This window comes from Lethenteron reissneri, chromosome 30, assembly GCF_015708825.2.
Source record: "Lethenteron reissneri isolate LAM-NWPU_2019-01 chromosome 30, ASM1570882v1, whole genome shotgun sequence".
Taxonomy (NCBI): Eukaryota; Metazoa; Chordata; class Hyperoartia; order Petromyzontiformes; family Petromyzontidae; genus Lethenteron; species Lethenteron reissneri.
This window is the reverse complement of record NC_083808.1, coordinates 701,575-723,636: the sequence shown is the minus strand read 5'-3', so window position 1 is coordinate 723,636 and position 22,062 is coordinate 701,575. Positions and strand designations below refer to the sequence as shown.

Sequence of the window (22,062 nt, the reverse complement as noted above, 5' to 3'; positions counted from 1 at the left end):
AACGCTCCGGGGGATTTAAAATGTCGCGGAGTTCACGCGAGGATGGGTGGATAACACCTAACTCCAAGTCTGAACTTGATCCTAACTAGTGACCCCTAACCCCACAGACTTGCACCGTGTTCAACGAGACGACGCTCATTTGCCGTGCCCCGGGCATCGAGTTCAACAGCCCTGGTCCCCTGCCAGCGGAGACCGGTGATGGAAGCTCGTCGTCGTCGTCGTCAGCATCGTCGTCTTCGTCGGCTGCGTCGCTACCCATGCTGGCGCCCGTGGCCCCGACGAGCTGGGGTTCATCTTCGACGACGTGCGCTCGCTGCTCGTCTTCAACGCTTCCGAGTTCTACTACCACGCCAGCCCACCTTCGAACCGCTGGGTCACGACCCCCTGGACATCAAGCCCGGCTCGCCCATCATCCTCAAGGTGAGCGCGACACCTCCGCCGTCTCACGGGCGGCCCGCGGGGGGACATGGCAGGTGCCGTGTCCCCGCACGGGCGCCGCCCGCGGGGGGACATGGCAGGTGCCGTGGCGGGATCTCCGTGGAGTCATTGGCGGTGCAGTTTTTTGGGATTTGGCAAATTTGGACGGGGACGCCGGTGGCACACGATGGCCAACTCTTGCGGTGGCGTCACGAGATATTTAACGTCCGCAGTACACACCACGGCATTAACCAGGGTGGCCTGCCGCGTTCAAACCGCGAGCCTCTGCGACGAGCGGCGAACGCGCTGCCGCCGGGCCACCGCGTCACCAGCCCAATGCACGTGCGTGGATGCGTACACGCACGTGCGTGCGTGTTTGTGTTGTTTCACACGTGTGTCTTGTTTTACGTGTGCGCGTGCGTGCTGCCATCGCGCGCTCAGGGCCGGAACTTGATGCCGGGCCCAGCCGGGGGGGGCTGAACTACACGGTGCTCATGGGGGACGCGGCATGCGCCGTCACCCTGTGTCCGACACCCAGCTACTGTGCGAGTGCCCGGCCCTGTCGGGCCACCACATGTTGACTGTGAGGGCCCACCACTATTACCAATACCACCACCAATACCACCACCAATACCACCACCAATACCACCACCAATACCGATACCACCACATGTTGACTGTGAGTGCTCACCACTTGCCACCGCTATTACCAATACCACCACCACCACTACCGATACCACCACACTACCACCACCACCACTACCGATACCACCACTACTACCGATTTCACCACCACTACGCTACCACCACCAATACCACCACCACGACCGATACCACCACCACCAACAGCACCCTCACCACTACCGATACCGCACAACTACCTCCACCACTACCACCCACCGACACACCACCACCACCACTACCGATACCACCACGTCCACCACCAACACCACCACCACTACTGATACCACCACCTCCATCACTATCACCGACACCCGTCACCACCACCACCCGACACCTCCACCACCACCATCATCACCATCCACAAAAACTCACGCACGGCTGCCTTGCCCACTGACTCGCACGAACCTTCATCGTACTCATTCGCCCGTGACCCGTGGGACAGGTGCGCGTGGGCTCGCTGGAGCAGGCGGTGGGGCGCGTGGGGCTGGTGCACGACAGCCTGCTCACGCTGCCTGCCATCGTGGGGCTGGCGGCGGGCGGCGGGCTGCTGCTGCTGGTCGTGGTGGGCGTGCTCGTGGCGTACAAGCGCAAGTCGCGCGAGAGCGACCTCACGCTCAATCGCCTGCAGCTGCAGATGGACAACCTGGAGTCGCGCGTGGCGCTCGAGTGCAAGGAGGGTGAGACGATCCGCCCGGCACCGCCGCGGCGGCGGCTCGTCTCTCGCGCAAATATCGCCTCGATTTTTACTTCCCATTGCCTAGTGGCGATGACAGTCGTCGTCGTGCCGGTTGTCAAACTCCAGCCCGTTTGCTGTTGTTGACGCGGCGGTTGCGGCCGTGGTTGCGTTTGCGGCGGGTGGCGGTGCAGCGTTTGCGGAAGCTGCAGACCGACATCAACGAGCTGACGAGCGACCGTGGACGGCGCGGGGATCCCCTTCCTGGACTACCGCATCGTACGCGCTGCGCGTGCTCTTCCCCGGCATCGACAACCACCCAGTGCTCACCGTGCTCGATGTGCCGGCACGGCCCCCACAGCCACCCCATACCCACATCCACCCCGCACCCCACCGCACACCCACCGCACACCCACCCCCCGCACCCACCCACCGCACCACACCACGCACCCACCCCACACCCACCCCACCACCGCACCCAACCCACACCCACCCACGCACCCACCACGCACCCACCCCGCACCCACCCCGCACCCACCCCGCACCCACCCCACACCACACCTACTCCACACCCACCTCACACCCACCTCACACCCACCCAACACCCACCCCACCACACACCCCACACCCACCACACACCCACCCCACACCCACCCCACACTCAAGAACAGCTGTGCATCACGGCTGTTCTTGTGTCGTGGTGTAGCGGTTAGCACGCCACAAACCCTGCGACCCGAGTTCCATTCCCACTCACGGACACCAGTGGACTACCCTAGGTCGACGAGTACCTAGTGCGGTGTTCCCCACCGGGGAGACAAAGACGGCCGGGCGTGGTGTCGGCCTCACCACACCCACGTTGTGCCGTTCCGGCCTCCGCAGCCGCTCGTCATCAGCGCTCACCCCAGCGGTCTGCGTGGGCTACGCGGACGGCGGGATCTGCGCTCGTCCGTGCGTTCACACCGCCACCCTCACCCGCGCGCGTGTCCCCAGGTGCCCGGCAATCGGCACGAGTGCGTGGAGAAGGGCTGCGGCACTTCGGCACGCTGCTGGCAGCAAGGTGTTCCTGCTGGCGTTCGTGCGCACGCTTGAGTCTCAGCGCGCATTCTCGATGCGCGACCGCGGCAACGTGGCGTCGCTCGTCGCCACGGCGTTGCAAGGCAAGATGGAGTACGCGACCGACGTGCTCAAGCAGCTACTCTCCGACCTCATCACACGCAACATCGAGAGCCGCAACCACCGCCAAGCTGCTCTGCGAAGGTGACGCGCGTTCCCCTCCTGCACCCGCGTTCAAACCACCACACTGCAGGTCACCACAGCACACTACCCACTAACTCCACTCGCCCACCCACCCTCTACTCACCACTCATTCACCCACCCACTTACACACTCACCCCCTCATCCACTTACACACTCACTCACCCACTCACCCACTCACCCACCTACCCACTCATTTACCCGCCCCACCGACTCACCAACACTTGCAGGGCACAACACTTTCTGCTGTCTTCCCTCGCGCCATTCCACTCTGGAATTCTTTTCCCCCAGTCATCGTCATCTCTTTTCACAAAGCCGCGTCGCTCCGTTTCCGTCCTCCCGTCTCCCCCGTCGCTCCGTCTCCCGTCCGTCGCTCCGTCGCTCCCGTTCTCTCCGTCGCTCCGTCTCTCCCCTCCGTCTCTCCCGTCGCTCCGTCTCTCCCGTCGCTCCTCCCCGGCCGTCGCTCCGTCTCTCCCGTCGCTCCAGTCTCTCCCGTCGCTCCGTCTCTCCCGTCGCTCCGTCTCTCCTGTCGCTCCGTCTCCCCCGTCGCTCCCGTCTCCCCCGCGCTCCGTCCCCCCGTCGCTCCGTCTCCCCCGTCGCTCCGTCTCCCCCGTCGCTCCGTCTCCCCCGTCGCTCCGCTCTCCCGTCGCTCCGTCTCCCCCCGTCGCTCCGTCTCCTCCGTCGCTCCGTCTCCCCCCGTCGCTCCGTTTCCCCCCGTCGCTCCGTCTCCCCTGCGGCAGATTGGTGCTCGCTCGTGCTGGGCTCACAGGGCAGCAGGGTATCAATTACGCCAGATGGGCATCGCCCCCTTCGAGGAGCGGAGGGTGGGGGGGGGGGCCATGCAGGGGTGGGATGTGGGGGGGGTCAGGGAGGATCGTGGGGGGCACGTCTCCACCCACGCGCACGGGAGCGAGCGCCTCTCGTTAATGACCGAGGGTTTTAGTTGTGCGCAGACTTCGCGATGGAAACGCCTGCGCGGGGCGGGGAACAAGAGCGTGAGGGTCCACCAGGGGGAAAGCTTCATCCAGCAGTTGATTGATCATGGCTAACGATGATGATCATCCCGGCTGCCCTTCATCTATGGGTGGATTGTGCAATTCACGACAACGATAGGGGGGAGTCGTTCATCCAGCAGTGGATGGAACATGGCTAACAATGCGGCTGATCGGTGCCGTGAAGGCTGGGGGTGAGGGGCTAACGAGGCCACCGTGGATCCCGTACACAGCGGTCACGGGGTTACTAGTTGTGGGGTGCAGTGGAGTGGTGGGGGGCAGAGAGCACGGCATCATTATTGTTTTATATTTCAATTAATTAAAAAACCCATTTCTCCCGCCCCCACGTGCCTACACAAGCAATTACCGCAATCCGTGATTAGCGGCGTGGCGCTCGGCTCGCCGCGTGGTTCTCTGATTAATGGCTGCCGCCGCTCGCAGCTTTCCATTAAATATTCATTTGCCCATCAGCGGCGCTCGTTCGGCCGCCGTCCTTGTTGCCTGCGCTGCTGCCCGCCGGCCGTGGCCTGGCTGCCCCCTTCCGCGCGCCCCGGCCATCCACCACCGGCGCCTTCCCAGTGGCCTCTTTGCACGACGGCGGCTCGCGGGAACACAGAAAACAAAGTAATTCTTATCGGGGGGAGGAGGGCTGTGGTGTTTTTAGTGCAGCCTGCACGCTCACCGCCGCTCTGTCTCTCCGGCCTCTCTCAACGCGGCGTCATTGACGGCCGTGTTGAGGTTTTCAACAACAAATGGCGCGGTTGTTGAACGCTCGCGCTGTGTCGTCATTCATTTTGTTTGGCTGCGTTGGTGGTGGAGGGTCTTAATGATACAAATTGGGCCAGGTCACCACCTGCAGGTGAGACGGTGCAGGTGAGACGGTGCAGGTGAGACGGTGCAGCAGCACAAATCAGTGATGAACCTCGAGTCACGACCCCAAATAGGTAAGGGGGGATGTGGGGGTGGGGGCTCAGCCTGAACCCCGAGACGCCACCCAGGTCGTCGGTGCATGCACGTGCGTGTGTGTGTACGTGTGTGTATACGTGCATGTGTGTACGTATGTGTGCGCACGTGTGTGTACATGTGTGTGCACGTGTGTGTGTGTGTGTACATGTGTGTGCACGTGCGTGTGTGTACATGTGTGTGTGTACGTGTGTACGTGTGTGTACGTGTGTGTACGTGTGTGTGCACGTGCGTGTGTGTGTGTACGTGTGTGTGTGTGTGCGCGCATGTTTGTACGTGTGTGTGCGCGCGCATGTGTGTGTGCGTGTGTGTGTGTTTGAGTGTGTTTGAGTGTGTTTGCGGAGCGGTAGGGGTAGCAGTTAGCGCACTGTGCTACGAACCTGGCGCCCCCGGGTACAATTCTCGCTCACGGCCAACACCAGTGACGATTATCTGAACTGGTTCTGGGCCTCCCTTAGGTCGACTCAGCCTCAAATTATGTGTAAACATCACCACGAGGGAGACAAAGACGGCCGCGCGAGGTCTTGGCCACCCATCCGCTCGTGTGCCGTGCCGGCCTTGATAGTAACTTGCCCCTACAGTATGTTACAGGCTATACGGGAGATCTTTGTGCGTGAGATAAGAGGTGCTCGTCACGTGTGAGGGTGGGGAGTGGATTGGGGGGAGTGATGAAGGGGGCCACCCACTCGGCTCAAATCGCGGCACGTGTGGGCCGGCCCTCGCCGCTGCTCATTACCCACAATCCTCTTCTCTTGATTGGCTCAATTTGTAAATCGCAGCGGGTTTTGTTGAAACCCATCATCTCGGCCGGGATTACCATCATGCTGCCCCTGTGGGGAGCGGCGGCGCAGGGGTTAGCGCGCTGTGCGATGAACCCTCCGTCACCGACTTACACACTGACCGGCGTGGTGGAGTGTGGCACAACGACCCCGCACGGCGTGGGGAAGCCTTCCCCCAGCAGTTGATTGATGAAGGCCCGTGAATAATAATGGTCACATTGTGATTTTCTTCTCAATTTAGCATTTGCAATGCACCACCATCATCCTAAGCAGCAGCCTCCATCTATCTATTACTGGATGAAGGCAATTCGATTATTCTAAATCCAAATAACTAAATTCTGTATTAAAATAAAAAGCGAATTAAACAAGGTTTAGAGGAGATTTTCGGCCTTCCTCAGAGGGAGCTGCTCTCTGCTGCACAGAGCCGTGCCCTGTTCGGGGGCCACAGCCGGCTGGCTTGATTCGATTTCGGCATGGACACAGCGAGTCCGTGCCAAGCCACGCATCACCGAGCACTCCGTTAACCAGGGCGGGCCGTGCCAGCCGTGGGAATTCATTCGCCATGCCCCCGGCAAAACCGCCGATTTTCCGCTTCTCATTGGCAGGAGCCGGACACGGGTTTAGTGACTTATCTCTTTCTTCAATCTTCTCTCTCACTCTCTCTCTCTCTCTTTCCATCTCTCACTCTCTCTCACTCACTCTCTATCTCTCTCTCTCTCACTCGCAGTCTCTCTCTGTCTCCCGCTGTCCCTCGCCCGCGCACTCCCTGCCAATGATATTTCCCTGCCACTCGTGCTTGACAGTGGCCTAACGGGCCGTGGTGGTGGCTTTGTTTCTTGCAGCTCGATGTAAATATTGGTATGGGTTAGATTAAACAAATTTGTGTTTACTGTATTAATCAAAATCATGGTCATCATCATCGTTAGCAGCAGCAGCCACGGTCAATCCACTGCTGCGTGAGGGCTCCCCAAGCCGTCGCCACCTCTAATGGTTCTGCCTCTACACAAACCGATGCATCGCTCCATCTCCGCAGCGGCACGATCACGGAGCGCCATGCGCGTCGTTGACGATCGTTGCCCTTGACAGGCGTCGTTTCGGGAGCGACTCTGCGTGAGAGTCAGCTGCTGTTCACTCGAAGTCGACGACCTCGATGGAGCTCCATCGAGTCAATGACCTCCCCACCTTTGTCTCACCTGCTGGCCCTGTCTCTCTCTGTCGCTTCCGCAGGACCGAGTCTGTCGCTGAGAAGATGCTCACCAATTGGTTCACGTTCTTACTGCACAAGTACCTGAAGGTCAGTCCTCAGCATCTTGGACGGGGCGTGTGGGGAGGTGAGCGAGCGAGCGAGTGTGTGGAGTTTGTATGTTCTCTCTTTCTGCCCCTGTTCTGCGTGGGTTTGCTCCGGTTTCCTCCCACAGCTAAACCCCACACTCACAGTGGAACTGGCATGGCCCAAAAATCCCAATGCTGAAAAAACAATGAACCTGCAAATCACTGAATTTGGACCAGCAGCATACCCCCCCACCCTCTACTGCGAAAACTTGGCAGGACCCTCCAGAAAACGAGTCTCAGCGAGGCGAGGCGTTCCCGAATGAGCAGAATCATCGCCACAACGATGATGGTGCCCCCCGTGACCCGGCGACCCCTCCCCCACCGTCCTCGTGCACCGCCTGCACCAATCACGCAGGGGTCACGCACATCGTGCCGCCATCGTCACGCGGGAACAACAGGGAAAACAAGCGTTTCCGAGTAACCACGTACGCAGTCGCGACAGCGGCAATAACACAGCAATAACGATACCAGCAGTAACAATATGCAAATTGGTGATTAGTGATCGTAGTGAGGGGGCTGGTGGTAGTCATGGCAGCAGCAGCAGTAATGCCACCGGCTGGCTGAGTAATCAGCTGGACCTGAGGCAGGCAAACCGGCCATGCTTAACGAACGCGACATTCAATTGCATGGGGAGGGGGTGGTGTTGGGAAGGAAGGGTCGTGACCACAATTGCTCACGAGCTATCTCCACCATCAACAATGTCCTCGCTCGCTCGTTCAGCCATCCACCCACTCAGCCACTCAGCCACCCACCCACTCAGCCACCCACCCACTCAGCCACCCACCCACTCAGCCATCCACCCACTCAGCCATCCACCCACTCAGCCATTCAGCCACTCAGCCACCCATCCACTCAGCCACCCACCCACTCAGCCATCTACTCAATTCAGCCATCCACCAACTCAGCCATCCACCCACTCAGCCACTCAGCCATTCAGCCACTCAGCCACTCAGCCACCCACCCACCCACTCAGCCATCCACCCACTCAGCCAACCACCCACTCAGCCACTCAGCCACTCAGCCACCCACCCACTCAGCCATCCACCCACTCAGCCATCCACCCACTCAGACAATCAGCCACCCACCCACTCAGCCATCCACCCACTCAGCCACTCAGCCATCCACCCACTCAGCCATCCACCCACTCACCCACTCAGCCACCCACCCACTCAGCCAATCAGCCACTCAGCCACCCACTCATACATCCACCCACTCAGCCATCCACCCACTCAGCCACTCAGCCATCCACCCACTCAGCCATCCACCCACTCACCCACTCAGCCACCCACCCACTCAGCCAATCAGCCACTCAGCCACCCACTCATACATCCACCCACTCAGCCATCCACCCACTCAGCCACTCAGTCATCCACCCACTCAGCCATCCACCCACTCAGCCATCCACCCGCCCGCTTGCCTCACTTGTCCAAGGATGTTTTTGCTTTCCCTTTGTCCCATTCACTCGGTCCTCTACTTGCTCATCCACCAACTCAGGCACTCACCCTTCTCGCTCGTCCACACGCCCGCTTCTCGCTCATCCACCAGCCAGCTATTTTGTCCATTTGCTCGCTCGCCCACGACGCGGCTCGTCCACTGACTCGTACGCAAGCCCACTTTGCTCACCCATCCGCTCGCTCCTTTTCACCATCAGCTTTCTCCACCGTGTCCCCTAATCGGTTGTTCTCTTGTCCACCAGCTCCACTCTCTAATTCACCCACTTTCCACCTTGTCCACCCTCTCACCCCCGTGTTCATCTGTTCGCTTCTCCACTATCTCTCTCGCCCAAACTGCTCGCAGATTCATTCATCCGACCACTCGCTCCCTCATCCACCCTCGCACCCCATTGTTCGCCCGCTCACTCACCGTCTGCTCAAGGAATGCAGGCAAGGGAGGGGGGCGAGGTGAGTGAGTGAGATCCCAGTGAGGGGTTCTGCACCGCTGCGATCAAAAGATGTTTTGTGGCAATTATCATCCAGCCAAACAATGAGCCCATTTTAAAAAAAACGAATCGGGGTTGATAGCGCGAGGCTGCACCCTTCATGTGGCCATTAAAGGCCTTTCATTGCCTCTCACGCCGTCTCCCTTTGCAAGTAATCTCATTTTCACATCTCCCACCGCATCTCCGTAATGCTGCCCTGCGCCTTTCTCCCTCCCGTCCGCCGCCGCCGCCGCTCCCGCGTCATTGCATACCTAAGTAATTGCTTCCTCGCCGCCCGATCCGCCGTATAAATCATCCTATTCATTCCGCCGCGTTTGCCCCGTTATTTATTTTTTTCTCTCTGCTCACCCGTCCGGCCGCCCGGGCCGTTTATCACCGGCGGAGAGAGAGGAGACGCGCCGGAGTGGGACGCCGCGACGTAGCAAGTAATCGGATCCTTTACCGATTACTCTGAACCTCTACCGATTACACTACAATTACCCTTCCGATTACTCTGAACATTACTCTGCAAATTACTTTAGTGATTACTTTAACGATTACTCTGAGATTACTCTTCCGATTACTTTATCGATTAGAGAACCATAGTCATGCATAGACACTTACATACTTGCTTAGAAAACCGTTCAACGGGATAATAATAATATGTCCTCGGAGGAGGCGCGGTTTGGTTTGGAATGGCTTTGGCTGAAGTCCAGCCGTGAGAATCGGGCCGCCTGGGTTGGGTACCTTGTGATGAATACATAATTGTCGTACTGGCCGCTGATCTGAGCCGTGGCTGGCAATTGAACTCGGGTTGCTGCGACCGTAGCGCAGTGCGCTAACTGCCGCTCCACCGTTCTTCAAGCACACAACAGACAAAAGATCCCCAGAATAGCCTCTCAAGGCCTCGTTTGGGGCAAGTGCTGCTCGCGAGCCCCGACAAAAGTTGGCACGCCACACGGGGGAACAGGTGACCAGCACCACGCCCGGCTGCCTTGGTCTTCCCAGTGTTGAGTAAACAATGAAGCAGGTACTCATTTAATGCTGAGTCGATGTAGGGTAGACCCAGGACCAATTCATATATTTGCCACCGTTATTGGACTTGAGCGGCAATCAAACTCGGGTCGCCGGGTTTGCAGCGCAGTGCGCTAACCACTGCACCACTACTCCCCACACACACACGTACACACGTGCATGTACACACAAATACACGATGATGATTTAAAAGATAATTTCTCCAAGTGCCTCAGTTGCAAAGCACAGCTGAGGAGTCGTCACCATTAGCAATGTCACATTAATATTGTACTCCATTCAATGTCTTCTTTACATGTTCCAGTGCTTTGAGATAATGTAGTTTTAACATTACATTACATTTAAATATGATTTCATTCATGACTTCTCCTAAATTGCATATGTCGGAGACAAAAACTAATCCCAGTAATTCACTACCTCAAGCTTAATAAGTAACAATTAAATGTTGTATTTTATTAATTTGAGCCCAAGAAATATCTTGTCTCGGCGGTGGAGCAGAGGCGCAGTGGTTAGCGCACTGCGCTACGAACCCGGCCTCCTGGGTTCGATTCCCACTCACGGTCAACACCAGTGACGATTATCTGAACTGTTCCTGGTCCTCCCCTAAGTAGACTCAGCCTCAAATGTGTGGTACTCGCTAACAGCACTTTCCCCAACGGTCTGTTAAGGCTCTATGGGGATCTTTGTCTTTATGTTTGTGTGAGTCAGTGAACATGACAAGGTTTCATATGGGTACTTTGTGTGTTCACAATTCGTATCCCACCATCCCACCACGACCCGGGCTCAACTGCGTGGATGTGCATGCGTGGATTGTGCGTCCGTGCGTGCGTGGATGTGCGTGGATGTGCGTGCTGGATGTGTGTGCGTGCGTGGATATGCGTGCGTGGATGTGCGTCCGTGCGTGCGTGGATGTGCATGGATTGTGCGTGCGTGGATGTGTGTACGTGTGTGGAGTTGCGTGCGTACAATTGTTCGGCAACCGAGATGACACGGCAGCCCCTGCCGTGCGTCGTCGCGTGACGGGGGCCGCAGGGCCGCGTGGCGTAACGAGAGGGGCGGACGAACAATGTTCAGCGATCGTTCCTCGCCCGCGTAAGCATGTGCGTGTGGTGGGCGCGGCTCTCATCGTGCGGGCGGTCAAGCGTGCGTGTCCGTGTTCATACTCTTGTGTGCGCGAGCGTGATGACCACTCCTGTGTCCGCCCGTCTGCATCCACCAGAGTGGCTGCTTGTCCACGTGCATATCTGTGTAGTGTGTATGTGTGTATGAGTGTATGTATGTGTATGCATGGTTGTGTATGTGTGTATGCATGTGTGTGTATGTGTGTGTATGTGTGTATGTATGCGTGTGTATGTAAGTATGTATGTGTGTGTGTATGCGTGTGCAAGTGTGCGTGTGTATGTATAGTGCAGCAGCAAGCGCACTGCTTAATGAACCTGGTGACCCGAGTTGGATCCACGTTCATGGCCAACACCAGTGATTATTATCTTAACTGATCCTGGGCCTCCCCTAGGTCGACTCAGCCTGAAACGAGTACCTCGTGTGGTGTGTAAACATCCACATCGGGGAGACAAAGGCGGCCAGGCGTGGTGCTGGTCACTCACCACTTAGTGTGCCGTGTCCGACTTTCACAGGTGCTACTCGCTAACAGCACTTGCCCCAACAGTCTGTTAAGGCTATACGAGGACCTTCGTCTTTGTGCATGCTTGTGCAGGAGTGCGCCGGCGAGCCCCTCTTCATGCTCTACTGCGCCATCAAGCAGCAGATGGAGAAGGGGCCGATCGACGCCATCACGGGCGAGGCGCGCTACTCGCTCAGCGAGGACAAGCTCATCCGCCAGCAGATTGACTACCGCACCCTCGTGAGTCCAACTCGACTCAGTCGTGGCCGAGATGATGGTGGTGGCGACGATGATGGCGACGATGGCGGTGGTCGCCGTGGTAATGCAGTAGGTAGAGATAGTGATGCTGGTAGTGGGCTGCCTACGAACCCGGCGACCTGAATTCGGTAAACACCAGTAAACCAGTTTTGGGCCTCCCCAAGGTTGACTCAGCCCCAATGAATAGCTAGTGTGGTGTGTAAACACGTTGCAATGGTGGTAATAATGATGGTGATGGTGGTGTTGGTAACGATGATAGCAGATGACGACCACGATGATGACGTTGATAACATTGACGTTGATGACAATTACAAGCAACATTTTCCGGTGGTGATAAGTGTGTTGATGATGGTAGAGGTTGTAAAAATTATGGTTTTGAAATTCATGATGTTTCTGATGATTATGATGCTGATAATGTCGCCGGTGGTGGTGACGACGGCATTAGTCATCCTGATATTGAGAGCAATGCCGTCGGCGGCAGTGTTGTTGACGACGGTGATCGTGCACCCGTCACGACGACGGCTGCGCACGCGCTCCCTCCTTTGCCCGGCCGACAGACGCTGAACTGCGTGACCCCGGAGAGCGAGAAGAACGTGGAGGTGAGCGTCAAGGTCCTCGACTGCGACACCATCACGCAGGTCAAGGAGAAGCTGCTCGACGCCGTCCACAAGAACGTGCCCTACTCCCAGCGGCCCAAGGCCATCGACCGCGACCTCGGTGAGGCCCCGGCCGTCTCGTCCGGGAACTGCGCGCATCGCGTGGAGGAGCTGGCCAGCAGATGATGGGGAGAAGTTAACGTAGCGGTGGATAGATCACGGCTCGCGATGACGACGATGACGATGACGGTGGTGGCGTGCGGTGGTGGCGGTGGTGAGCAGAGTGGCGACAGGGCCGCATGGGGCGCGTGATCCTGCAGGACGAGGACGTCACCACCAAGATTGAGAACGACTGGAAGCAGCTCAACACGCTCGCGCACTACCAGGTGACACTCACACACCACGTGGTGAGACACACCACGTGGTGTGAGAGACACCCACGTGGTGTGAGACACACACCACGTGGTGAGACACACACCACGTGGTGAGACTCACACTACGTGGTGACACTCACACCCCACGTGGTGACACTCACACCCCACGTGGTTAGACTCACACCACGTGGTGAGACTCACACCACGTGGTGAGACTCACACCATGTGGAGAGACTCACACAGAGTCATAGACCCACACATGGAGATGTTGGCTAAGCTGAACTGGGACGATCTTGGGGAAGTGCCAAGTGTAGTGGCTCCCGCAAACGTGGGTCGAGCGTGGGTCCAGTGTGGGTCGAGCGTGGGACGAGCGTTGGTCGAGCGGGCGGTGCGTGCGCTGTTGCCGTAGGTGGCCGATGCATCCACGGTGGCGCTGGTGCCCAAGCAGACGGCATCCTACAACGCCGCCAACTCGCTGCTCTCGCGCTCCGTCAACAAGTATGGTGAGCATCAGCCAGGGTACCGCCAGGGCACCAGCCAAGGTACCGGCCAGGGTCCCGGCGACCACCAGCGAGCAGAGTGCCGGCGCTACGTCCGTGCGCCGTGCGCTGGGTGCGTGGGGACCAGAAAGAGGCTCCGAGCACCTCGTTTGGGTGCGCCGAGCACACGGTGGTTTGTTTGGCAGCGTTGGTTTTAGTGTTGTTGGTGTTGGTGGTAGTGTTGGTGGTAGTGTTGGTGGTTGTATTGGTGGTTGTATTGGTGGTGGTTGTATTGGTGGTTGTATTGGTGGTGGTAGTGGTGGTTGTATTGGTGGTGGTAGTGTTGGTGGTGGTAGTGTCGGTGGTGTATTGGTGGTTGTATTGGTGGTGGTAGTGTTGGTGGTGGTAGTGTCGGTGGTGTATTGGTGGTAGTGTTGGGGGTGGTAGTGTTGGTGGTGTATTGGTGGTAGTGTTGGTGGTGGTAGTGTTGGTGGTGGCAGTGTTGGTGGTGGTAGTGTTGGTGGTGGTGGTGGTGTATTGGTGGTAGTGTTGGTGGTGGTAGTGTTGGTGGTGGTAGTATTGGTTGTGGTAGTGTTGGTGGTGGTAGTGTTGGTGGTGTTTTCTCACCGGGCTGGCGCTGATTGTAATGGCAGGGAAAACAAACCACCGAGCCGGGAGCAGCAAGCGGAGGCCACGCCGAGGCGGCGGTGGTGGCGACGTGGGGTGCCACGGGGGGTGCTACGCGGGGTTACCACGTGGGGGGGGGGGGTGCCCTTTGTTATTTTTGGGGTGTTTCGCTTTTACATTTATTTATATTTCCCCCGGTTCACCGTCACGGTCTCGTGACACAAGGTGAGATAAATTGCCGGCGATGTGGGAACGCCGGGCCCGGCCTGCCACTCTCGCCGCTCCCCCGGCTTCAATAAACAGGAAACCTCCCTCCCTCCCTCCTTGGCTGAGCCGTGCCGCTACACCGTGGCGGCTCCCTGCTGGCGGCCCCTCATTACCCCGTGTGGCACGGCATGCGCCGCGCCTTTTAATTAACGGGGAAATTGCCCGCTCTTCGTGTGCCGGCGCCGACGCTACCTCTGAAGTGCGCGGAAATTTAATATCAATTTACGCCGCCGGTTCTTTCCGGGTGTTACGTTCCAATTAGGAGTTAATTTCCACGCCCGCTTCTTACGCGGGCGTGGAATTGGCACGCTCGCTCGCCACCGGTCGTGGTCGTTCGCTGCCTCTGCCCGCCCGGCGCGACGCGCGACGTGCCGGCGGCGCGGTGACACGCGGTCCTGCCGTGCCAACGCCGTGACTGCGTGGTGCCCGCGTGGTGACCGCGTGGTGACTCGTGGTGACTGCGTGGTGACTCGTGGTGACTCGTGGTGACTGCGTGGTGACTCGTGGTGCCCGCGTGGTGACCGCGTGGTGACTCGTGGTGACTGCGTGGTGACTCGTGGTGACTGCGTGGTGACTCGTGGTGACTGCGTGGTGACTGCGTGGTGACTCGTGGTGCCCGCGTGGTGACCGCGTGGTGACTCGTGGTGACTGCGTGGTGACTCGTGGTGACTCGTGGTGACTGCGTGGTGACTGCGTGGTGACTGCGTGGTGACTCGTGGTGACTGCGTGGTGCCCGCGGCCAATTCTTGGCACCGCCGCGGCCGAGCCGGGACAACTCGCTCAGCTCTCGGTGCCTTCGCCTTGCCTAGGCTGGTGCAAGGCTCAAGGCTTTCCTCTTCTCCTCTGCTTTCACTGACGGCCTCTCTCGCAGAGACTCACAAAGAAACCCGTAGACTCACACAGAGACCCATAGACTCACACATAAACCCGTAGACTCACACAGAGACCCATAGACTCACACAGAGTCTCATAGACTCACACAGAGACCCATAGATTCACACAGAGACCCACAGACTCACACAGAGACCGATAGACTCACACATAAACCCCTAGACTCATGCAGAGACCCATAGACTCACACAGAAACCCGTAGACTCGCGCAGAGACCCATAAACTCACACAGAAACCCGTAGACTCACACAGAGACCCATAGACTCACACAGAAACCCGTAGACTCACAGAGAAACCCATAGACTCACACAGAAACCCGTAGACTCACACAGAGACCGATCGACTCACACAGAAACCCATAGACTCACACAGAGACCATAGACTCACATAGAGACCATAGACTCACACAGAGACCCATAGACTCACACAGAAACCCGTAGGCTTACACAGAGACCCATAGACTCACACAGAATCCCGTAGACTTACACAGAGACCCATAGACTCACACAGAAACCCGTAGACTCACACAGAGGACCGATAGACTCACACATAAACCCCTAGACTCATGCAGAGAGCCATAGACTCACACAGAAACCCGTAGACTCACACAGAAACCCGTAGACTCACGCAGAGACCCATAGACTCACACAGAAACCCATAGACTCACACAGAGACTGATCGACTCACACAGAAACCCGTAGACTCACACAGAGACCGATCGACTCACACAGAAACCTGTAGACTCACACAGAGACCCGTAGACTCACACAGAGACTCATGAACTTCACACAGAGACCCATAGACTCACACAGAAACCCATAGACTCACACAGAAACCCGTAGACTCACACAGAGACCCATAGACTCACACAGAAACCCGTAGACCCACACAGAGACCAATAGACTCACACAGAAACGCCTAGACTCACGCAGAGACCCGTAGACTCACAAAGAGACTCATGAACTTCACACAGAGACTTATAGACTCACACAGAAACCCGTAGACTCACACAGAGACTAATCGACTCACACGGAGACTGATAGACTCACACAGAAACCCGTAGACTCACGCAGAGACCCATAGACTCACACAGAAACCCATAGACTCACACAGAGACTGATCGACTCACACAGAAACCCGTAGACTCACACAGAGACCGATCGACTCACACAGAAACCTGTAGACTCACACAGAGACCCGTAGACTCACACAGAGACTCATGAACTTCACACAGAGACCCATAGACTCACACAGAGACCGATAGACTCACACAGAGACCCATAGACTCACACAGAAACCCGTAGACTCACACAGAGACCCATAGACTCACACAGAAACCCGTAGACCCACACAGAGACCAATAGACTCACACAGAAACGCCTAGACTCACGCAGAGACCCGTAGACTCACAAAGAGACTCATGAACTTCACACAGAGACTTATAGACTCACACAGAAACCCGTAGACTCACACAGAGACTAATCGACTCACACGGAGACTGATAGACTCACACAGAAACCCGTAGACTCACACAGAGACTGATCGACTCACTCAGAGACCCATAGACTCACACAGAAACCCGTAGACTCACACAGACCCATAGACTCACACAGAAACCTGTAGACTCACACAGAGACTTATAAGACTCACACAGAAACCCATAGACTCACACAGACACTGATAGACTCACACAGAGACCCATAGCAAGACGTATACTGGATGTGGCATGCCGTGCATAGGAATATTTTCCGCACCTGGTGAGGTGGCGCAGGGATCAGGGTGCTCGCCCGCCCGCTCACCGAGTCGCTCCGCCTACTCGCCCGCACGCCCTCCGGCTAAATCAGTTTCCCGCCCGATTGCCCGCTCGCCTGACCATTGATTGCGACCTCCGGTTCGGCGCTGGCTCCTCTGCGTCCCCACGCAGAGAGCATCATGAGGCACCCGGGCAGCCCGGACTCGCTACGCTCGCGCACACCCATGATCACTCCCGACCTGGAGAGTGGCACCAAGCTGTGGCACCTCGTGAAGAACCACGACCACGCCGACCAGAAGGAGGGCGACCGCGGCAACAAGATGGTGTCCGAGATCTACCTCACGCGGCTGCTCGCCACCAAGGTGAGGAGACGCACGCCGCCCCCCGCTCCCGCGGTCCCTCTCGCCTCGTCGCTCGCCAACGAGGTGGTCGGCCTCTATTGGCGGACCTCCGTGGGCCTCGCGGACCTCCGCGCTCCCAGACTCTCGACCTGCCGTCAGATGGCTCCGAGTCGAGGCGGCTGCAGAGTCCGTGTGACCGTCGTCACGATGCACGTGTTGGTCGGGACGGCGCGTCGCTCACGCTGGCGGTGTCGCCGTGTGCGGTGCCCGCGTTGCAGGGCACGCTGCAGAAGTTTGTGGACGACCTGTTCGAGACGATCTTCAGCACGGCGCACCGCGGCAGCGCCCTGCCCCTCGCCATCAAGTACATGTTCGACTTCCTGGACGAGCAGGCCGACCGGCACGCCATCCACGACCCAGCCGTACGCCACACCTGGAAGAGCAACTGGTGCGTCGTGCGTGCGTGCGTGTGTGTGTGTGCGTGTGTGTGTGCGTGTGTGTGTGCATGCAAGCGGGAGTGTACTGGTCAGCACGCTGCACTACGAACCTGGCGACCCGAGTTTAATTTCTGCTTAGGTCCAACACCAATGATGATTATTTGAACCGGTCCTAGGCCTCCCCTAGGTGGACTCAGCTGCAATCTGGTACCTGGTGGGATGAGTAAACATCGGCACTGGGGAGACAAAGGCGTACCGGCCAGCACTTGCCCCACCAGCTTATAAAATGCGTTGCTGTTGTACAAGCAACTCGTGGTCAGATTGGCTAAATGGGTTCACGTGGTCATCATGACAGACAATACTTAATTTCTCCTACTATCCCCCCCTCCTCCTCCTCATCTCCCCCTCCTCCTACTCTACCCGCCCACCCTCCTCTGCACAGCCTGCCGCTGCGCTTCTGGGTGAACGTGATCAAGAACCCGCAGTTCGTGTTCGACATCCACAAGACGAGCATCACGGACGCGTGCCTCTCCGTCGTGGCGCAGACCTTCATGGACTCGTGCTCCACCTCGGAGCACCGGCTGGGCAAGGACTCGCCCTCCAACAAGCTCCTCTACGCCAAGGACATCCCCAACTACAAGCACTGGGTGGAGAGGTGAGCGCCAGGGCGAGGGGATGGGAGAGCACGCGTGGAGCGCCATGCTACCAACCCGGCGACCCGAATTCGGTTTCCGCTCACGAACGATAATGGCGACAAATATTTGAACCGGTCCTGGGCATCCCCTAGGTCGACTCGGCCTTAAGTGAGTACCTGGTGTGATATGTAAACATCAGTAATGGGGAGATGCAGGCAGCCGGGCGTGATGCTGGCCACCCACCCCCTCGTGTGCCGTGGTCCACATTTGCCAAATTTTAACAAACGATGCTGCGGATGACTCTATTGGGATCGCGACCGCAGCAGCAGCGGCTGCCACCATCCCATGCTGGCTGAGCGGCCGCTGGCCCCGTTCCCTGCCCTAGCGAGCACAATGGACCCAACGGGTTCCTCTCCTTGATCACCTCGCTGACGTTTGCACGCGTGTCCTTGTGTTTGCGCGTGTGCGTCCACGGTGCGTGTGTGCACGTGTGTTTGTGTGCGCGTGCACGTGTGTGTCCACGGTGCGTGTGTGCACGTGTGCACGTGTTTCCATCTCTGCCGCAGGTACTACACGGACATCGGCAAGATGCCAGCGATCAGCGACCAGGACATGAACGCATACCTTGCCGAGCAGTCGCGCATGCACAGCAGCGACTTCAACACCATGAGTGCCCTTAACGAGCTCTACCTGTACGTCAGCAAGTACAAGGACGAGGTGGGGCTCGCCACGACGCCAACGCCGCACTCGAGCGCCTCTTCCTTCGCTGTTATGATGATGTTCGTTTCCCCAGGCAGGCCTCTAGGCTCTCGTTCAGGAGGGCCCTGCCAAGTGTTCGCAGTAAGGGGGTCGATGCTGCTGCTGCTGTGCGCTCCCGATTGGAAGAAACCCACTCAGAGCATGGGGAGAGCAAATACAGACTATCGGTGATCAGGCTGAGCACATCAACTCGCTCTGCTTGAGAACGCGGGTTACTCACGAGCAGCCTAGAATAGCAATGCCCGGCAATTGGATCATTCGTTATTGTCCCTTAGTGTACGTCCTCGATGGAGATGGAGCAATGTAATCAGCCCGTACGCAGAAGCTAGACGGATCTTTGCTTCGATCGATGGCTACGTCTTGGGGTGGCTCTTACCCAGCAGCGGATATATCACAGATGAATCGTAATGCGACAACGGATTAACGTAGCTCGGTTGCTCTCGGTCCCCCCCTGTACCCCCCGTACACAGATCCTGGCCGCACTGGACCAAGATGAGCAGGCCAAGCGGCACCGCCTGGCCTTCAAGCTGGACCAAGTGATCTCCTGCATGTCCGGGGACAGTTAGAGGTCACCGCACCGCCAGTGCCGCAACCACCACCACCACCGCCGCCGCCATCGTCGCCACCGCCGCCGTCATCGGCCGGGTGAAGTGTTGCTTATTTTAGTTCCTTATTTTTCCTCCATTTTTTTTTTAAACACCGCCGTCCGTCTGTCCGTCCAACCATCCGACTGACCGACCGAGAAGACGCGTGACGGTTTTGTGTTGCCGCACTCGGGCGACCGGACGTCCCGCTTTGCGACACGCCCGGCCACGCGGTTCCACGGTGGTCCGCGATGGAGCGCGGCGAAGCGCGGGGAAGCGACCGTCCACGCGCACCCGCGGGTCGGCCTCCCCGCTTCACTTTCCGGAGGAGCGGCTCCACCCGGGAGTCGACCCCGTGACCTCTACGCGGCATGGGGAAAAGGCCGTTCAGACCCCTGGGAGGGACGCGGGGAGGCGCGGTGACCTCTTCGCCCTGCGGGGGAGACTGACGGGAGAGCAGGAGAAGGCCCGGGGAGATCCGGGGGAGACCTGGCAAGGGGCTGAGAGTCGGCGTTAGTTGGAGAGATCGACCAGAGAAGCGGCCTGCTCTGCATCGCTCCGACACTGCTGCTCCCGCCGAGCCGGAGGAGGAGTGCAGCCTCGCGGCCCCCCTCCCACCACATGGACGGCGTTCTTCCATCCCGCCGCTTCCATCGTGCACACTCGACACCGACACGGAGCGCTCCGCTCGTGTCTTGCTTCGTCGCGTTTTCGCTGGATCTTCCGAATGTTCGTTAACCCCTTGTCACGCCCCCCGCGGAAGAGCCGACGAGTGACTTATGGGCGCCTGAACGCGGGCACCACTGACCGAGACTTGGTGAACCGTGGGTGTCGTTATCGCGCCCCCCTCCCCAAACTCGCCCCTCCCCCCCCAGCATGTCTTGCACAAAGCATCGATGCTGCGAACGATGATGCGCACGCGACCCATTTGACGGAGCCGAAGATTGTTTGAACGGCTCGAGAGAAACGCAACGGCTTCGGATCTTCGCTGGGGTCGTTTTGTAATTTTATTTTTTAGAAAAATATCCCCCTTTTACGGAGGGGAAGAAAATGAGACAAAACGCACGCACGCACATGCACGCACGCACGCACACACGCGCGTCAAAATTTCGGCCTCGCGTTCGCGTAGCGTCCGTCTGCAGGGGCGTCTCCGTGCTCCCCGGCGCTCCGGGCTCCGGGCCGTCTTGACCGCCAGTATTGAAGCGTCGCGTCTCCTTCTCCTGTTTACTCGAAACGACAAACTGTGGTTGTACAGCACAAAAAAGGAAGGGGCGAGCGAGACGGAGCGCCGCCCGTCCCCGTGGTCGCGCCCTCTTGGTGTTCGAGCGACCCCCACGCAGCGGCGAGCTTTTACCGCACCCAGTCGGTCCGTCGGCTACAAGTAAGGTCAAGGGTGGGGTGGGGGAGACAGGAATCCGCTAAGAATTTTGTTTTGGGTCTTTTCAACAAACGAAGTGAAAGCAGGAGTTTTACGATGCTGCTGTGTGCTCAACTCGCTCAGTCATATGTCCAGTGTCGCTCCAGTCTCTCGAACATTATATGGCTGCTGCTACTGCTGTAGCTGTAGCAGCTGTAGCTGCTGTAGCTGCTACTGCTGTAGCTGCTACAGCTGCTGCTCCTGCTGCTGTAGCTGCTGCTGTGGCTGCTGCTGCTGTAGCTGCTGCTGCTGTATAGCTGCTGTTGTAGCTGTAGCTACTGCTGTAGCTGCTGTAGCTGCTGATGCTGTAGCTGCTACTGCTGTAGCTGCTGCTGTAGCTGCTGTAGCTGCTGCTGTAGCTGCTACAGCTGCTGCTCCTGCTGCTGTAGCTGCTGCTGTAGCTGCTGCTGTGGCTGCTGCTGCTGTAGCTGCTGCTGCTGCTGTTATAGCTGCTGTTGTAGCTGTAGCTACTGCTGTAGCTGCTGTAGCTGCTGCTGCTGTAGCTGCTACTGCTGTAGCTGCTGCTGTAGCTGCTGCTGTGGCTGCTGCTGCTGTAGCTGCTGCTGCTGTTATAGCTGCTGTTGTAGCTGTAGCTACTGCTGTAGCTGCTGTAGCTGCTACTGCTGTAGCTGCTACTGCTGTAGCTGCTGATGCTGTAGCTGCTGCTGTAGCTGCTGATGCTGTAGCTGCTACTGCTGTAGCTGCTACTGCTGTAGCTGCTGATGCTGTAGCTGCTACTGCTGTAGCTGCTACTGTGGCTGCTGCTGTGGCTGCTGCTGATCTGGGGCTGGCGTGCGTCAGAAAGTGTCCACGCCGGCTGGTGTAGACCGAGCGAGCGAGTGAGGCTGCACGAGGAGCTCCGGATGACCGCGCTGGTTGAGAGTTCGGTCGCTCTCTGTGCCGCCGCCGTGACCCGAGCGTGGCGTCGCCCGTTCGCCGCTTGGCAGTGTTACTGGAGCACGGGTTTATGCTTTACACG

The 22,062-nt window shown here is 58.2% G+C and overlaps 1 pseudogene; it reads left to right on the top strand.

The window, feature by feature from the left end:
* The window catches only part of LOC133349587 (plexin-A2-like), a 28,324-nt pseudogene extending 6,969 nt beyond the window's left edge, over positions 1–21,355 (top strand).
* Positions 21,356–22,062: the final 707 nt, after the last annotated feature.